Raw genomic sequence first — 19,601 nt, forward strand, 5'->3', positions numbered from 1 at the left:
TTACCCATGATGGGAAGGATTAGCTTCTGGACCACATGGAATATCTCAGGAAGACATGTGATCTGACCTCTGAGTACCAGGCTGTCTTTCACAATTCAGAGGCTTGCTTTGGGAAAATCAGCCTTTGATCATCTCGGCTGGGGGGAACTTTATTAGGAGTGCTTATTGAAGACTGTGCACACACTGTCATTTCTGCCCACCCACTGTCTACCCACGTCAAGGTAGAGGCACATGGTCTCTGCTGAATCATGGAAGTGGTGCCTGAGGTTTATTTTATTTCTTTTTAAAGTCCAGTTCCCTTTATAATGACTTGTCAGGGGGCAGCCCCCATCACTTAATAGTCAAAAGAGCACCACACCAAGATCAAAGCCTCTGAGGAGATGGAAGGGAAATATTAGGATAACAGAAAAAGAAAGGGGGTGGAAAATAAAAGGGAACAAATGAGGGAGATTATAAATGGAGATGGGATTACAGTGTGAGCCCTGGGCATCTCCTTCTGCTGGTTTTAACCTTCTCAGCTAGTTGCCTTATACACCTAAGATCCATGGGCAATGTGGGACTCCTGGGCACGTTAAACTGCATATCCCCAAAGAGACGCCAGGAAACTTTCAGGGGCTCAACCATGACTGCTGTCTCTGGACTTTGAATACACATTTCCCACTGGGTTCTGTTTGGCCACTGCCTGGCTTCACAGCTGCGCTGATTGCTCAGTAGGGAACGCCATGTCTGTTCTCCAAAAGAATTTAACAAATTAACTATGAACAAAGTTGCTTGGACATGACATTGATTCACTCATGCTGTGTCATGCCAAGGAGAAGCTTGTCAGCTTGCTGTTTTCACAGATATGAAAAGAAAATTCCCAGGACCTACCAAATAGATGGAAGTGTAACTATGTTTAGAAAAGAAGACAAAAGACAAGGTGAAGGGAAAGGGCAGGCAAGATGAAAATCCCTGGGTACACCTACATTAGCCAGGCCAAAAAGATGGTTTCTCAGTGATAGGGAGACATACTGATCTGCTCATAAGGCTAATCTGTGTTAAGTAAATCTTCACAGATTAGTATAACATCTGTACACAAAGATATTTGCAATGATTTAAAGTCAGACTATAAATGAGGAACTCTTTGACAGTCTACCTTGTTCCAGGGTTTGTGTTTGATATTTGATATACACAATCTCATTTTAATTCATGCAATAATGCAATAAGGTACACGCTAAGTTGGGGAGATAGTGGGAGAGACTGAGTCACCAAAAAGAAGTTAAAAAGTTTAAATTGGCATAAAAGGTATGTTGTGTAACTCTATTTATTATAAAGTGTTTAGAAGAGGTTAATCTATGAGTAGAGAAAGCAGATTAGAAGTTTCCAGGAAGAGAGGGATGGGGAATGGCTGTTTAATTGGTATAAGTTTCCTTTCGGGATGCTGAAAGTATTTTGTAACTCAAGGGAAGTGAGTGCTATAAGGCCTTGTAAATGCACTAAATGCCATTGGTCTGTACATTTTTAAATAGTTTTTTATGTTATATAGACTTTATTCCTCATGGAGGAAAGAAGCTACATAAATTTCATCTAGAGTTACATAGCTATTAAGTGATACAACCTAAATTGGAACCCAGGTTTGGCTGAATTAGAGCCATAATAAAAGATGAGTGACTACAAATTCATTTTTGGTTCATTTACAGAAACTAAGTCAACTTTCCAAATAGACTCTGGCCCTTGACACATGCTGCTTCTTCCATAACCTTTCTCCTTAATACATCAGCACAAGTTTTGCCTGAATTAACTTCTCATCCTGCAGGATTCCTCCATCATCATTAAGAACCACACCAGCCAAATACTTGCTAGTGCTTCTTATGCTGATTTTAGGCCCTGATTTATTTGTGAGAAAAAAGGTTTATTATGTATGATTTGTCAAAATGGAGTCTACTGTCATGTATAACTAATTAGAACAAATTTTAAAAAGAAAGTTTATAATAGTTAAATGTAAGAATAGTGTGGGTGAGGCACTTTCATCAAAGAAAGACAAAGTTAAATGTCTCAACTTATTAAAATCAAGAACCAAGTCATTGCGAAAGTGTTTATCATGAGGATCTCCAAGTGGTTAGAGATACATGCATTTTGAGGCCTTTTTAAAATTTCCATCATCTTTAATAATTCATACTGATAGAAATATATGTAATTTTTCATTAACTCCCATTTTTCTTGTCCTTTAATTGTAATTCTCAATCATCACTGAAAATACAAAAGAAAAAAATCCATTTTATTGCATTTCCCTTTAATTTATACTACTTCAATGACATTTTTGCTTTTCTCACTTTAAAATAAAAATATTTAATTTGTTAATCATTAATTCATATAATAATTTTTATTTTTAGTTACATTATAGACCTAAAAGTCTTTGTGAACTGGATTGAAATCCAACTGGCACTTCAAAATTGCTTGTATGGTAAATATACTTCCAAATCTCAATAATCCAGATAGAAAGACAAATTCTGAATGCAAACCCTCTAGTGCGGGGAACTCTCTGAGCTGCTCCTTTCCCAAGGGACCACCAATGCTAATACGCTTACCCAAGCCAAGTCTGCAACAGCCAGTGGCAGCCTGTTTCCTCCATGATATGGTTGGGGGCACTGAGGTCAGAGGGGTTAAATAATGTATTCAAAGCTTCACAGCTGATCATTGCCAAGTTTAACTCTCAATGCTTCAGAAACCCTGATTTCCCAATCCAAAATCTAAAGCACTATAGGAAAGTGTTATTTATTTTCCCAAAGAATTGGGGCATCTTCTACATACTTTTAATAGAAGAAGCCTCATCCACTGGGGCTGTTGATGATCAACCACTTTTTGGTCATATTTTAAGTTGGGCCCTGTCATCTTCATCGATTCTGCAGAATCCTGACCTCCTGAAATTCAGAGATAGTTTTTCATGAAGCAACAGTGGAAGCAAAGTATAGATATTGGCTGGAGATCATAGATGACATTGAACTGGTCCTGGAGAAACTACATACCTGCATTTCATACTCTGCATAAATTCCTGGATTTGGCACAAATAAAATTTTGATTTATGACATTAAACCCTTAAATGAAAAAGCAGTATGTTTTTGTTTGACTTAATTTGAAGCATACTAAAATTGTACTCTATTTCTCCAAGGAGTGGATAGCAAGAATGTTCAAGGGGCTCAGCCTATTTTTTAAGCTGTCATTAGAAATGATTAATATTTAAGAGAAATCAATAAAAATTGAATTTGAAAAAAATCAATATTTAAGCAAAAGCATTACAAATCACATGACTAACATTGACACCCTTCATATATTAAAAAGGTTTGTTTTCTTGTGGCATGTGGGTAAAGCTACAGCTGTATGAAGCAAAATTTTAAAGTGGTGATATATTAGTATGAGCCATAGGGATAAATCATTTTGAAAATCAACCTTGGTCCTTTAGAGAAAGAAAAACATTGGAGTAAATGCCAGCAAATATTAAATCTCACTGTCAAATATATATTAAATGTAAGTACATATGGATTTGTATATATATCTGTTTCTAGCAATCTTTCTTCCACCCCTTCTTGCTTAGACAGTAGCTATGTCTAAAAAGTAGACATGGTTATTTTAAATGGCAAACATAGTCGTGTTTCATTTTAGTTGTGATAAATGAAAAGAATAGTAGAATAGTATCCTTAAATTCAGAAATCATGCTACAATCCCAAACTCAAAAGGATTCTCCAAACAAATATATTCTTTTATAACTGGTTGTAAGTTTATCCTCGATTTACTGCAGGATTTTTTTATCCTACTAACCTAGACCACATCATGCATGAGCTTCACAGTCTCTTAATGTCCATTAAACATTATCGTCCCCCAAACTGAACTCAATTCTAGTTTCTACTTGAATTTTCAAGAGTAGCCTTGTCTCATCCCAAGAGAAATATTACGTTAACTATGTCCTAGCTACATATGATCAGAAGAAAAACAACAAAGAGAACATATACATAAGTTTCCTTTTATTATTTATTCTTTTATTGCCCCCCCAATCATGTTGAAATATACACAAAATTTAAGGAAAATATTATAGAGATTTTATAATAATTAAATAGTTATACAGGAAGAATAAAAAGGGATTGGAACAAATTAAAGTATTATAAATTTAAAATTACTTAAAATAATTTTATGGAGTTTTTCTGAAGGAGTTTTTTATCTGCTTACTTTTTTATTTTTTAAATGTTTCATTCTGAGGCTAGTTAACTTCCTGAATCTCTTTAATTAAAAATTAATTTCTGATCTGCTAAAATGGTTCATTCAAATTGACTAGTTTTATAAGAATTTGTAGAATTTATATAATGCATTATATAATAAAATGTAAAACTGGTTGAACAAATAACTTGTTAGGAATAACATGATTAGAATCTATTTCCTGAAACATTATTGCATCAACCCTTCTTGCAATCTCCTGAAAACAGTATGGACCGGGATTTTTCTTCCTCTTCAAGGCAAAGGACATCATCTCTAACTCCCTACTACAGGAATATCATATGTAAATGGCAGACTGCAAAGGATACCTATCCAGTCAGTAAATCAGACAAACCAAATCTAATGATCTCTCAGATAGTAGAGGTTATTCCCACTCAATCTTATATCCAGAAATAAATATCTCCACTATGTGTCCCTCTTCCAGGAACTATGTTATTATGAACTTAGTTCATTCATTAAAGCATTAATTAATCCATGCCTTCATCAAACATACTTTGACTCAAGGCCAACTATATGTCTTAATAAGAAGATATATTTAAACAGATAACTAGGGCAATATGTTGAGTAAAATGGGAGAAACATGCTAGAGTATTTGGGGAGCAGATGGAAGTGATGTCTAATTCACCCTGGAATGAAGACACCTGGAATAAGTGTCAAAGGTTACATACAGAAGTGTTGGAGGACACATTAGCAGATGCACAGATGTGAGACTTGGCATATTGTACGTGCTAGAGCATTTTTGTGTAGCTAGAATGCCAATATCAGTGCTAGGAACTGTAGCAGATGAGGCTTGGGGTGGCAAACCAGGCCCAGATCCCCAGTGACTTCTTTGCCATCCTAAGAAACTTGGGTTATATCCTACAAACAAAGTCATTGAAAGGTTTTAATTAAAAGAGTGATATGAAAGGAGATGAAATACAGATTATTTCCTATAGTGCCTGGATGGAAGAATGGGATTTGAGGTACACAAAATAGAGCAGGAAAAGGAGTCAAAAATGTCAACAGTAACCCAAGCAAAGGAATAAAGAGCATATGGTAGGTTCAATAAATATTTAAGCCCCAAAGTTTGTAAGAATTACTCAGTGAACAATGAGAAATGGGTGGTGCTACTGGAAACTAAGGAAAAAAACAGAGTCAGGAATGCCAGGGTTCTGACTTGGGTGGGCTGCTTATGACATTGAAATAGAGAAAGAGAGAAACCGAAATGGGTGACCTAGTGAGTGAGAGCTGCCATAGGAGAATACCACAGATGGTTGGCTTAAATTACCAACATATGTTTCCCACAGTTCTGGCAACTGGAAGTCTGAGATCAGAGTAAAATCATGGTTCTAGGTGAAGGGCCTCTTCCTGGTTTCCAGATGGCTGTATGAGAGGGAAGGGAGAGGGAGAAAGAGGGAGACAGGGAGACCAAGAGAAGCAAGTGCTCTCCTGTCTCTTCTTATGACAGCACCAACCTATTCACGAAGGCTCCACCTAAGACCTAATCGCCTCCCCACAGCCCCATCTCCCAATGCCACCACATTGGTGATTAGGCGTCAACATATGAATTTGGGGAAGATACAAGTTATCAGACCATAGCAAAGTGAGTCAGGTTTAGGGAGTAGACGTACTTTTCAATCAACTTGAATTCTGAACAGAATGATTTGAGTTACATAAAGATTATATATTTACTAGAAAGCAGTTGACTATAGGAAATGGAAGCAGCAGAAATTCTGGTCTACAGATAAAATTGTGACAATGATAGACATTAAAATAGTGATTTAAGATACAAAAGCAGATGAGATTCAATCTCCTACATCACTTTGACCATGAAAATACAGTTTTGCTACCATATACAAACACCAGTGGGTATTATTTTAGTTGACCTTATAGAAAACTCTTCCTTGGGCCCTGGAAAATATCAGGGACATTCTTCCTTCCTCTTCCCTTCTGATAAGAATTTAGTGAGCACTTTTCAAACTGTGCATCATAACTTGTTAGTAGACCATGAAATAAATTCCATTGATTGTGATAAATATATTTTAAACCAAGCAAAAGAGAAGAAAATAAGCTGGGATAAAGAGGCTAGAAAACAGAGTATATCTCATGTAGTAAGTAATTGTGTGTATGTGTTCATTGGTGTGTGTAAAATTAAGCAAAATTCAAGATTACTTAGTCTTACTATATAAAACTTATCTTGCTTTAATGATGTTTTCTCTATTCCATTCTATTATGTGTGTGTGTGTGTGTGTGTGGTGTGTGTGTCCTGGGTTGCTGTGTTTGAATTGTAGTAAAAAACATTTGAATCTCTTGGCCAAGAATGAGAGAAATTCAAAGTAGTCTCTTTTAAATGAAAGAGAAAGAGAAAATAGAGTGCTCTAAAAATAGCCAGTTAATATTTAACAAAGACAGTTCACATTTGTATTAGGGAAACAGCTAGAAATAAGGTAGTGGCAAACACATCATGTTAAGAGTAGGAACAGGAACCACATAAAAGTAAACTAATACCAAAGAAATTCCAATGTGTATAGAACTTGGCTTTAAATAAATGAAGTTTATTGCAATAAAAATAGCAGATGAGCTCAACTAGGAGTATGGAGTGAAGGGTGAGGAAGTACTGAATTAAAGATAAGCTTCTTAAATCACATCAGAAAACACTGATGAAGCAACAGCAGTCCACGAAGCAATTTGAGAAGGAATTATTAGAAAATTACAAGGAAGGCCAGGAGTGTGGGGTCATAAAGACAAGTATAATAAGGAGTTTCAAGACTTCCCCCAACTCTACAGTATTCCCACCTCTGAAATATCATAGGCGAGTTACTATGAACACTTCAAAAATATGACGTTCACCTTGATTTCCTCTTCCTTTGTAAAGGCTTCCCCTTGACATGTGATTTATATTTTAAATTATAATGAATTAAATTTAATTAAAATTTGGAAACTTGCAACTCTAAGTTTGCAAACATTGCAAAACTAAGATGGGAAATTATAGCCCAAGAAGGCCTAGGTTTTCCTGTGACCATGGAGATCTTGAGAAAGTCCTTCGTTTAAAACATTTTACTAGGGTTTCAGAGCATTCAATTTAGCTTTGGGTAACATAAAATCTCTGAGTAACAATAGCCTTAAAAATAAATAAAGTGACTTCTCTCATTATCAAGAAGTTCAGAGGCAAACAACCAGACTGCTGTGACACCCTGCAGTGCCACTGACTACCCAGTCTGCACTGCACTTGATCTTTGTCCCCAAGATCCTCTCATTATCCAGTGTAGGGGCAGGTGCAGGGAGGGAGATGCAGTGCACAGCGGCCCCCGCACCCTGCTAAGGACACCTCTACAAGTTCCATATATTTCTTAAACTTCTGTCTCATTGTCCAGTCCTAAGCCACATGCCACACTTAACTAGAAGAGAAACAGAAAATATAGACTTCATTCTGAGCTATTTTGTGCCAAGTCATGTATCTGGAGTTCCATTACCAACCATGAAGAAGCAAAGAACAGCTGTAGTAATAGAACCAGCAGTTTACTATGCAATTGGTGTTCTCTTTTAAATTCTATAAACTTCACAGAGTCCAAGAGATGCTACAGTCAGTATCACTCTTTCTAGAATGGTCTGTCTTCTCATTTTTCCTGGAAATGAAAGACTTCTCAGGATGCAAGACTTGCAGTGCTAAAGCAAGAAAGTCCTGGGTAAACAAGGGTGAGGGACCACACTCTGACATAGTCAAACATTTTATATTCTCATTTTCAATAATGCTGTCAATCCTAAAAGCAGGTTTGGAATGCCTATTTAAAATACAGTGTTCAAAACTCAAAGTTAATTTATGTAAATATCCTTTGTGGTAGAAATTCTTCACCTCTGAGGGTGGATTTCATTTGTCCAAATAGTCAAGAGTCACTTGGAGACAAGACTGATAAAGAAGATCAAGCAGGAAAATACTTTGAGGAGAACTCCAAAATACATTTCAGGAAATATTTTCATCAATGACAACACTGTTTTTGTTGAAATAAGACTCAAGTCCCCTCATGGGGGACTCCTCAAGTCTCCTCATGAAAGGAAATAATTGCAAAAGAAAATGTTTTGCAGGCATAACACCATGTATTTTTTTAAAAAATCAATACAGCTTAACTAACACATAACAAAGTCCCCATATATTAATAAAATTATATTTGATTCACTTGAGAATAAGATTTTCTCAAGCATATGTGTATATAAACTTTTCTTTTAAAAACAGCATCTGTTTTTAGTAAGCCATCATTGGTTCTTTTTGGTGCGGGGGTGGTACCAGGGATTGAACTCAGTGGTGCTTGACCACTGAGCCACATCCCCAGCCCTATTTTGTATTTTATTTGGAGACAGCGTCTCACTGAGTTGCTTAGCATCTCACTTTGCTGAGTCTGGCTTTGAACTCTCGATCCTGCTGCATCAGCCTCCCAAGCTTCTGGGATGCTCAAGGAGTGTGCCACCACGGCCGGCCAGCATTGTTTTTAACAGTGATTCAAAAGTCAATATTATCCAATATCTCACTACAATCTCTGGACTTGTCCTTAGTTAATTTTAAGACAAATGATAGAAGCCAAAGAGAGCACAATGAATGGGGAAGGTCATTGGTTGCCTTTTTTAATAACAGCTCCTCTGCCACCTGCAGTGTTGTGGGCTCCTCTTCAGTCATGAAGGGAGGGGGAGCCAAAGAGCTGCCCCTGATGCAATCTTTACTTGTCAAACTCAGACCATATTTTATTTCACAGATCAGAAATAATATCTCAAAACACTGATGGTGGGGAGAACTTCCAGATTTGAGGGCAATTTGGCAAGTTCATAGGACATTTCAATCAGGTGACAGATTTGTCCTGTTAATGCAGAAGTTATGAAAACGAGTCTGAAAAAGGAAGACACTGTGTATCAGCATTTTAGACCCTCAGTGCTGAAGCACTTGTTTTCACTGAGATGTGGGCAAAGAAAATCTTTCTACTATTGAGAAAAGAAATGTGTTTTACCACCCTCATCATACGTGAATACAAAGTTATAGGGTAAAAACGTAAAAAATCCATAAACCACTATTTGGCTAAGAAAGGTGAGGCAAAACTTAGGCCTTGAAAGATTTTGGTCCCAAACACAATTTCTTCTTGTCTCCTACTTTACATAACATGTATTTGATCCTGTTTATACTGCTTTATTTAACAAAAAATAGAAGAAGGCTTTTGACCTGATTTCCTAGTTTTCCTCAGAAATGGAAGGGGTGTGGGATTTATTTTGTATCTATTGGAGTCAGTATGGTAAATGTCAACAGGATGGAAAGTTCTGGCAACTGTCCTTGACACCTAAGAAAAGGTGCTTTCTGCTTTTGCCTTATAGCTATCCTAACACTAAGATATTCTCTCGCATTTTTCCTATCTCTTCATATAAACATAATAGAGAATAAGTTTCATTTTTTAACAGTTCATAATTTGCAAGGTGCTTTGTAAGCCAACATTTCCTTTTACTTTCCCAATAAGCTTACTAGACTGATTTTGTTCTCCCCATTTTACAGATAGACAATTGAAGTATAGAGTATTTAAGCATCTTACCTAAGATTTCACAGCTAGGAAGTGGCTAAAAATTCAGTCATTCTAAGTTCAAACCTGCTTCCCCAGTGCCAAATATTCTATAGAAAAATTGTCAGAATGTCTTCATGCTGCTTATGGAGGACAAAACAAAACTAGATTACATTTAGTTTCTACTAATATGAGAAAGATAAACTGAATATTGATATTTAGCAAAGGTCTGTGGGAGCCAGAAGCCCTGAATCTCCAATTAAATTAGTTTCCCTTTACTCCTGCATGCATATACATATACCCCCACACACCAAGAAAGGGGAAGCAAATGGTTGACTCTTTGGTGTCAAACTAACAATTAAATCTATATTTTGTGTCCTGGGGAGGCAGGGGTTGGGGAACAAACGTCCTACCTAACAAACGTTTATGGACAATTTCTGGGAATTCACTGAGATCTCTTACCTCCTCTATAGACAGCTGTAGGTAGAATCCCTAGTGCACAGGAACTTTTTAGTTCTTATGGACATTCGACTCTATTTTACCAATAAATTAAATCGGCATTTTCTAGTTCTCTTCTATTAGCTAATCAACAGCATTAATTGTTATTTCTTCCATGCAACCTTCTCCTTCATTGACTTGCATGTTCTTCCTCAGTCTCCTTTGCTGGCTCTTCTGTCTGCCCGATCTCTGGGTGTTGGAGTTTCTTTAGGCTCGGCCTCAAACTCTTGTACTTTAGTCACTCCCTGGATGACATCATCAGTGCTTGTGATTCTAATCATCAGTATAAGTGGATGACTCCCAAATTTCCAGTAAATATATTTCCAGCCCAGATCCTTTTTGTGCAATCCAACTGTTTAATCAATATCCACTTAGAGGTCTCAAAGCCATATCAATCTGTATCTGCTCAAAAGTCAACTCATGTGTTGTCCCCTACAATTTAGTTCCTCATTTCTATTCTGTCTTAGTATCTGCCCATCCAGTTCCTTCCAGTTTCAGGCCAGAAACTTAGAGGTCATACATGAAACAACTAACTATTCACCAGAGACTTCAATCTAATCCATCAACAAATTCTGCCATATTTACCTTCCAAACTTGCACTATTGTCATTGTCCTTTGCCCAAGTTTACATGATAACTCCCAGGTGCAAGAACTTCACACTGATTTCCTCATATTCATTCTTGATTCATGTGTGACAAAGGAGAGCTTTTAAATGCAGTTGATCCTTCCAGCCTCCTATGTAAGACACTTAAAACATCTACTAGTATCTTTACGATTAAAAACAGTACTTTTGTATGATCTTAAATGTGCCGTGTACAATCAGCCTTACTGACAACATATCTTACCCCTTACTACATGCTCCTAGTCACGATGGCTCCCTTTCTGATATTGCCTATGCCTTCCTTTTTTTAGGTCCTCTGCACAGGTGTTGACCTCTTCTTGCCTGGAATGCTCTTATCTTTCCCTTCCTGAAGATCTCTTCTAGTTAGCATCTATTCAACCTTCAGTGCACACTTCAAATAATGTTAATCTCTCTGAAAAAACCATCCCTGAATCTCCAATTAAATTAGTTTCCCTTTACTCCTTGACCCTCTGTCTTGTTCTTTCCTGGTATTCACCATTATTTATAACTATATGTTTATGTAATTGTTTACTAGTGTTCTTTTTTCTCTACTAATATGAAAGCACCATGAGCGTAGAGATGATATTTTCTTTACATTGAGGAATGGTTAACACACAGAAAATGCATAACTTCATACATGTAAAGTTAAAGATGCTTTGAAAAATTAACATCTGTGGCACATACCAATCAGGTTACAGAATATTTCCATCAACCCAACGAGTTTCCCCACACACCCTATTACTCAACCCCCAAACTTACAGAGTCAATCTTCATTCTGATTTCAATCACAGTAGATGAGTTTTGCCTGTTCTTGGACTTAGTATAAATAAAATCATACAGATGTGTTATTTTGTGATGTAACTTTTAAATTCATCAGATATCTGTGAATTTCATTCATATTGTATATATCAGTAATTTGTTCTTTTGACTCTTAAATCCACTATATAGATCTAGCACAATTTGTTTATTCGACCTTCTATCAATATATTCATTTTCAGTTCTTAACTGTTATGGCTAAAGCAGTACTATAAACACTGTCCACATTTTAGTGGACATAATATTTTATTTCTAATGGATAATACTGTGGATGAACTTTCCAGGTTAAAGAGTGAGTGTACATTGTTCACACAGTTTTCAATGGGTTTGTACTGTTTTATACTCTCACCAGTGAATGTATAAGTTTCTTTTGCCCATATATATCTACTATTGTCCAGTTTTAAATTTCAGCCATTTTGGAAAGTTGTATCCCAGTACAGTTTCAAATTGCCTTTTCCTGATATTAGTGACCTTAAGTAATGTTCAATGTGCTTATCAGCCATTTCTGTATCGTCATTTGTGAGGTATCCATTCTTGCGCCACTTTTCCTGGTTTGCTTATTCTTTCAAAATTCCAGATGCTAAGTCCTATGGCAGATAAATAGCTTACAAATATTTTCTTTCAGATGACAAGTTGCTTATTTATTTTTTTAAAAGTATCTTTTGAAACTCAGACATTTTGAATTCTGATAAAGTCTAATTTATCTGTTTTGATGATTAGTGTTTTTATATATTATCTGTCAGGGGCGGGCTCTGAGGGTCCCAGAGCCGCACCGTGGCCTGATCTCTAAGATGGCACCTGGCAGCTTGCCAGACATGGCTGCACTCATAAACAGTTTTAGGAAGTAACTCTGGTTGGCTGTTGTACATGAGGCGATCCTGGTATCTGCCTGGAGACTGTTCCTTGATAGGCTGACTTTCCTGGTAGTCTACTCTCTGATAGGCTGATGTTCTCAATATAAGTCTGAGACTTGTGGAATAAACCTTTTGGTTCCTGTGATCAAGAAGAGCGTACGCGTTGTGATTGTCCTGGCGGGCAGTGGGCGATCATAATTATCTAAGATATCTTTGTCTCACCCAATGTCATGAATATATTTGCTGTGCTCTTCTAAAAGCTTTAGGACTTACCTTCTTTGTTAAGATCCATGATCCATTCCAAATTAGATTCACATATAATGTGAAGTATGATTTATTTTTCCTCATAAATTATCTGTATTTTCCAGCACCACTGATTGACTAATTTCATTTTTTCTATTAAATTTCTTTAGTGCTTTTATTAAATATTAATTTGTCAGACAAGTATAGAACTATTTTGGAGTCTCCATTCCTGTCAATTAATATATTTGTCTATACTTATACCATTATCATACTGTCTTCCTGCTTTAATTTTACATAATAATAAAATTAGAGAGAGTAAATTTTCCAACTTGGCTCTTCCACTTTAAGATTAGTTTGGCTATTCTAAATCCTTATATCCTTGAGTCCAAATTTGACTAGCCACCTTTTTCAAAAAGATCTGTTGGAATTGAGATGGGAATTGAGTGAGTCCATAGCTTATGTTGTTGGAAATTGATATCTAACAATAAATTAGTCTTTCAATTTGTGAATGTGATATTTCTGTTTACTTAGGACTTTCAAATTCTTCCAGCAAACTTTTCATAATTCTTATTATAGTGACCTTGTACATCTTCTGTAAAATTTAACACATAATAGTTTATTCTTGGATGAGACTGTAATGATATTGTTTTAATGTCATGTTCAAAATATGAATTAGTAGTATATAAAAATATAATCATTTTATATTTGACCTTCTATCCTATGAACTTGCTAAATTAATTTATTAATTCTAATTGTGTTTTTGGAGATCCCTTAGTGTTTTCTACACACACAATTTTATCATCTTAAGAATAAAGAGTTCTATTTATTTTTTCTGATCCTTATACTTTTTTTTTTGTCTCATTGTATTAAGACCTCCAACACAATTTCAATGGAAAATGATGAAAGCAAAATTCTTCTTTGTTACTGATCTAAAAAGAAAAGCATTCAATATCTCACCATTATGTATAACATTAGCTATAGGGTTTTTCTTTTTTTAGATTTTTTTTTTAATTAAGAAAATTCCCTTCTAATTCTAGATTGTGGAGAATTTTATCATGGATGAGTACTGACTTTTACCAAAGGGGCTTTTTTTCCCATAAATGTTATAACATCAATTTAAACGACATTGTGGGAGGTTTAAAAAGTGTTTTAATTCCTAGAGGAGGAAAACAATACAAGAAAATATAAAATAGAATGATAAAAGCATTTCATTGGTCCAAAGAAGAAAAGAGAAAGATCAGAAGGGACAAATAGAAACAAATAGCAATATGGTAAATTTAAATACAGTCATGTAAAAATTAAAAAAGTTAAATTTAAAGCCTGTTATCTTCATATGTTATTTCATTTTAATTTTGCTTTAAAGAGTTTATTCTTATTTAAAGAAATTTTAACTCTTAGGAGAACTGTTTGTAATATTTAATGACATACCATTCCTAACATTCTTCATTCTCTCCAGTAGATCCAATTTCTTTTTGGTTGTGTTCTTTGTCCTAGACTTCATTTGGTTTTTCTTTTAGTTCTGGTCTGCTGGGGTTGAATTCTGACTTTTGCTTATCTGAAATACTTTTGCTTTCTCCCTTTATTTTTGAAGGATATTTTCACTCAACACAGTTCAGGTCTACAGATTTTTTTTTTCTTTTGCCTTCTAAAATATGCTGCTTCACTATTTCCTCACTTGCACTGTTTCTCAGGAAAGCAAGACATCACCTGGGTAGCAACTACTCTCCATGTAACATATCTTCTTTCCAGTTGCTTTTAAGATTTTTCTCTTTATCTTTCATTTTTCATAAGTTTGATATGTAGTCTCAGTGTGATTTTCTTTATTTATCCTGCCTGGAGTTTATTGAGTTATTTGATCTTGCATTATTGTTTTCATCTCATTTGAAAACTGTTCAGTGTTATTTCTTCAAGTAAGTTTTTTGCTCTATTTTTATTTTCCTTTCTTTTTGGGGATCCCTAGTTTATAATATCCATGAAGGCTTCTTCTCTTTTCTTTTTTTCTCCATTATAGTTAGATTATTTTTATTAATGTATCCTGAAATCCATTGAAGATTTTTTCCCTCTCCTATCCAATTTAATGTCAATTTGATTTTTAAAATCTTGGTTTCTGATATATTATTTTTCATTTTAACTTTTCCATTTATTTGTTTTTCAGTGTTTGTATTTCTCTCCTGAAATATCCCATATTCTCATTATTATATATTTCACTAAACACTAATATTTATATAAGAGTTGTTTGAAGGTCTTTTCTGTTAATTCAAATAACTGAGCCATCTGTGGGTCTTCCTCTATTGACCATATTTGCTTTCTCACACATAAAGCTCATACATAGTTTTTGGACTACAGAACATCTAAAAACTCACAAGAAGAATATAGAACACTGGAGACTCAGATGTAATTATTTTATTTTGTGTGTTTTATAGAGATACTTTTTAAAGATAGTCATTTTTTCTATGACTAGAATAAAGTTGATCTGAACCTGGATTCCAGCTTACATTAGGTCAAGTTCATCTATGAGTAGCACAACTTCCAACCTCCATAGAAAATTAACTATTAGATCTTGTCATTTTTGAGCTGGATGAAGTTGAACTCTAGTTGCCAATACTGCTCCAGGTCTCCTTTGATTTGGCTTAAGCAAAACCTTAGAATTCATAATGAATATTGTTCATCCTTAAAGAAGAATGAAATTATGACATTTGCAGGTAAATGGATGGAGCGGAGAGTATCATGCTAAGTGAAGTAAGCCAGTCCCAAAAAACCAAAGGCTGAATGTTTTCTCTGATATGCCGATGCTAATTCACAATAAGGTGGGGTTGCTAGGGAAGAATAGAGGTACTTTGGATTTGGCAAAGGGGAGGGAACTGGGGTGGGGGGTAATGGGGGTAGGAAGGATAGGAGAATGAACAGAGCATTATTATCCTATATGCATATGACTACACACCCGGTGTGATTCTACATCATGCACCACCAGAAGAATGAGAAGTTACACTCTATTTATGATGTGTCAAAGTGCATTCTACTGTCATGTATAACTAATTAGAACAAATTAAAAAATTGAAAAAATACTAATAAGCTAGCAAGCCACAAAAAGACTTAGAGGAAACTTAAATGCATATTGCTTGTGAATGAAACCAGTCTGAAAGGCTACATATTATGTGTTTCTAACTATATAACATTCTAGAGAAAAGTAAAATTATAGAGACTAAAATATCTGTGTTCGCTAGATGTTGTGGGAAAGTAGGGGAATGAATAAGAGGAGCACAGGGATTTTGGAGGGCAGTGATTCTATTCTAAGTGATACTCCAATGGTGGATGTATGGCATTATGCATTTGTCAAAACACATAAAATTGTATAACACAAAGAGTAAAGGAACCCTAATAAACTATGGACTTCAATTAAAATAAAATGAAACAGAACAAAACCTTAGATTCAATCTCCATGAAGGTGCAGAATTCTGCAGTTTCTCCCTGAATTCTTGATCCTCTCTTACTGCTGCTTTCTTGAAAATATGTGCAACAAGGAGAAAAATTTCAGGTCAAGGAAATTTGTTGTTTACATCTCTGACTCTTTCAGATTCTGGTCTGTTCCTCTGGTCCACAGTTTTGTCTAAGTCCTGATTGATTTCTTCTCACCTGCAGTCTTTCTAGATGTCAGTCTGGTTCTTCCATTCACCCCACCCAAACCAGGAAGCTGCCTCTTGGAAGAGACACCACCATGGCTCCCTGCTCACCTGTCAGAATCACATTTCCCACTGGAATTCAGCTTCTCAGCTTCCTTTTCTCACTGCTCTTTGCTACACTCACAGAAAAGTAAGTTTTTATTTCTGTCTGTGTATTTCACTGTTACCATGAAGGTGAAGGTCTTCTGCTCTATGTTCTAACTGGTACTAGAACCCCCAAATCGTGTATTTTATGCTCATCATTAAATTTCTAGCAATGGAAACACAGAAATCTCTCTAAAATACCTACAGACATAAATTTAAAAATGGAATAAGTAAAATATGATATTTATAACATATGTGATAACATAATAGTAACTAGGGGCCAAAATAGCTTAAATGATGTCTTAAACAAAGATCATTATCCTTGAAAAATTATATGATGCTTATTGATAATATGCATGACATGGCATTATTCCTAGATCAGAAAAGTAGGTAGTTGCAGAGTTAAAAATCTAAGTCTTGAAAAACATGGCAAGTATCCTGATGATCATCCTAAGAAATAAAAAACACATAAGGGAAATACTCCTTATGGAGGATTTACCTGTCCAAAGGCACAAAGCTCTTCTCTAACACAACCTTTGCCAACAGAACACAACTGAGCTACCTACAGCTGGATTGATGGTTTTCCATGTTTTTCTTAAGCCCCAGATCCTCTATGTATACCCCTTTTTTTGGAAACATAAAAACTTTTAGGACTTGACCTAAAGTTTGAGAGAAGGCTGGGTTTGCAAGTGAAGACCAAGAGATCCTTGTGGAAGGAAGGTATGCCCAGTCTGGGAATCGAGCAAAGGTTGACATCTTGTTATACACATAGGAAGTTAACCTTTGGTAGAAAGGCATGGAATTATACTCCTTATCCAAAACCACACATGGATTAAAATAACAAAAGAAATTTGGTATTTCCATTACATATTATGCCATTTTTTTTTCAGTTGAGGATAAGTAAATTTAAAATACTTGTTAGCAAGAAAGGTAGAGAGCATGGATACCATCATGCCATTGAAGAACTATTGAAATGCTCATTTGTCTCCCATGTACAGGTTGCACCATATGTCCTAACTCTAAGAAGGCAAAGTATGAGTAACTTTGAGCCAGCAAGGGGTCAAGCAGTCTATATTAGGTCCATTTTCCTTGGATGCCAATGATATTCTAATACTAAAATGCTGATACTGATAGCATTGTGTTGGAGTTGATGTTTCTACGCTGACACTGGCATCAGTTTGTTGGCTTCAAGCCTGTTGGCTTAGATTCTCCACAGACAATCATTATTGCATTTAAAGGATTTATTCAAGGCCTGCTTCAGTTATTTCTATGCTGGACCTGCTTTTTAAGATCTGACAATATGTGATGAACAATAATGGCAGCCAAAGATCCAATAGTGAAACAGATGTTCAATAAGTATATGTGTGTGGAGAGGAAAATATACTTTAAAGAGGTGATTGAATAGGAAACTGTGGAAGGAATCAGGTCAAAAGAAATTTTCTACTATTCCAATCATCCCTGAAAATTTCCTCTGAATTAGGAAGAAGCTCTAAGGAAGAAATGGTAGTATACAAAGCACATGATGATTCCCATGCAGTGTACATGTTCAAATGATATAAAAGGGAGATTATTTGATCTAGAGAGAATAGGGAATATAATTCCGACCTCTTTTTTTTAGAGTTCACTGAAATGTGGGTTGCTGACCACATTTTGATATCCAAATGCAACCTGAGCATGCAAACAAAGGTGACTGGAATTGAACCTTTATTTTAAAATGAACCAGAAGTGATAATGTGTCAAGAGATCTTGTGGCCAAACCCAGTAGGAAGGAATGCTAGCCATAGGAAGACACTGTAAAACTTCATGTGAACAGAGGATGGATCCAGGGAAGGGTAAACTTTGTACCATTAATGGAATGAATGTATTGTGCTCAGTCCTCATGGACACACTTATTCATGTCCTTTCCACATGCTGAATCTGCTCACTCTTATTCCAGAACCAACAAATGTCTTTCAAGTCATGGCCTTAAACTCAAAGTCCTAACACAAAGTCCTAGGGATGATGGGAAGACCCTCTGGCAGCTCACAACACATTTAGGAAGATGTACAACACCCATCTCAATCTGCTTCAATCTCCCTTCCCATCAGCAATCCCTACACACATTTAGTCATCTCCCCAGGCCAGGATCTGGTCTTCCTTTATTACAGGCCATCCCACAACCTGTCATGTTCTTTGCATAGGCATAATATGCCTCATGCCAGTTTCTTCCTTCTTCCTTTACTCTCCTAGGGAAACAAGAGTTCATTTCAACCTCTAGACTGAAATAAATAAAATGGATTTACATTTTTATCCTCACACCTAGCACAGGGCCTGACACAAAGTAAATGTTCAATATGCCAAAGGATTCCATTATCACAGTAGAAATGTCTTCAAAGGATTTAACTGAGGCAAATTTCATAACTATTCCTTCCTTGGTCAATCCCAGGGTCCACCTGGAAATGGAAATCTAACTAGATGTTGCTCAGTAAGCTGTGACATTCAATTCAATTCATCAAAATTGGTGAAACTAAATATAAGTACTTCTTTTGCTGAAATTTCATATATATTGTACATCATCTTTTTATATAATTTCTCATATATACACACACACACAAACACAGACATACATATTTTCTGTTGTGTGTCTATTATCTAAAAGGACTGAGAATCCGATTTATTAAAGTCCCACTCTTTCCGTTTGGGGCTTCAGTGTTCTAGTTTGGAGGAATAATGGGGAAACAGGTTGAAACACAGTTATAACATGACAGAGGAAGAAAGGCAACAAAAGAATGTGTAGGAGATGATTAAGTGGCTTCTGAATTTACACAGTGAAATATGGACAGTTTAAATGTCTTCGCTATTTGCTTCTTTCAAACTGTGAGCAATTTCAAACACCCCATGCTGCTCCAAGATTAATTGAGTTCTGCATGCTTTTAGCTTGCTATGAGTACCAGGGAGAAAAGGATTTCCACAGAACCTGTATTTGCTAGAGCAAAGAGAATATCTCATTAATGTATGATTAATAGCCATTTGTGGAATGATTAATTAGTCGTTTGACAATAAACTGAGC

This window comes from Sciurus carolinensis, chromosome 10 (assembly GCF_902686445.1).
Source record: "Sciurus carolinensis chromosome 10, mSciCar1.2, whole genome shotgun sequence".
NCBI lineage: Eukaryota > Metazoa > Chordata > Mammalia > Rodentia > Sciuridae > Sciurus > Sciurus carolinensis.